Below are 1507 nucleotides of genomic sequence, written 5' to 3' on the forward strand. Positions count from 1 at the left end.
TAAAACAGACATTCGGATGGCGGGGGAAGAAGAACAAACTGGGGAGGAGGGTAGAGAGAATGGTGCAGCAATGAAGGAATGAAAACCCCAAATCCCTGTAAATGTTCATTAAAACTAATAAAATTTAATTAAAAAAATGTTTGCTTTTTTTACCATTATTTCAATATTAATGATTTGTACACAGAAAGCAAAATAATTTTAAAAAGGTAATTTTGTTGTGTAATAATGGTCAATGATGTAATTTGAATAAAGCTTTAGAATAACTTAATGTAAGGGGAGCTCTGGTGGCCTAGTGGCAAGGAGCTGCAACTATAATCCCAGAGGCGCACGGTTCGAATCCACCAGATGCTCTGCCGGGGAATGAGGGGCAACCTCCTCCTGTATCAGTCAGATCTGATTTGACGGTACACTCACATCATCATCATCATCATCATCATCATAATAATAATAATATAGAATAACTTAATGTAAAAACAAAACAAAATATTAATTCTTTCCCTTGTTAGAACCCAAAGAATAGAAAACCAGGAGTTTAGGATTTATTATACAAGCAAAAAGAGAGGTTTATTAGAGAAAAATCCTTTGCAAAGGAGGCCCATGAGCCAATGAACAAAGAAGGATGTGATCCTTTGAAAGGCTCTAAAAGTGGGGAAGGATATCATACTTCTTTATAGGAAGGGTGGGGTTGTAAGAGTTAGCCTATCAAAAGGAGAAATATGTCATGTTTATTCATTAAAGAAGGAGGGGATGATCTTCTGGGATTGACCCACGTGGGAGGAATAAGGATAATTAATCACATGCAGAGCTGTTTTTCAAAATGGTTGCTGCTACCAGAAATACTTTCAGGATTCACGCCTTCCCCCCCGCCCCCAACTCATATCTTGAGAACTGAGAAATAAGTAAGGATGACAAGAGTATGATTGCTGTCTTTAAGCTGTGGTGCTGGAGAAAAGTGCTGAATAGCTCATGAACTGGAAAGTACTGATTGTGTATGGCATACAGCCAGTTACAGCTCCAGGATTTAATATTGTTGTTATGTGCCGTCGAGTCGCTTGCCACTCATAGCGATCCTATGTACAACAGCCCTAAACCCTGCTCTATCCTGCGCCAATCTCACTGCCTCTGACACACCCATCCCGATTACCCCAAACACTGAATCAATCCACCTCATAGATGGTCTTCCCCTTCTGCACCGTCCCTCCACCCTCTCAAACATGATGTCCCTCTCCAAGGACCGGTCTCTCCTTACAACATGTCCAAAATATGTCAGACGAAGCCTCAGAATCCCTGCCTCCAAGGAGCTGCCTGGTTTAACCCTCTCCAGGATTAATCTGTTTGTTTTCCTGGCAGTCCAGGGTACATTCAATAGTCTTCTCCAGCACCGCAGCTCAAAGGCATCAATAGAAGTATCCTCCTTAGTCATTGTCCAACTCTCTGATGCATAACAAGTGATTGCAAAGACCATAGCCTGTGTCAGATGCACCTTAGTCTCCAGAGTGACACCATT

This window comes from Elephantulus edwardii, unplaced genomic scaffold (assembly GCF_000299155.1).
Source record: "Elephantulus edwardii isolate Elephantulus edwardi_28Jun2011 unplaced genomic scaffold, EleEdw1.0 scaffold00032, whole genome shotgun sequence".
Classification (NCBI taxonomy): domain Eukaryota; kingdom Metazoa; phylum Chordata; class Mammalia; order Macroscelidea; family Macroscelididae; genus Elephantulus; species Elephantulus edwardii.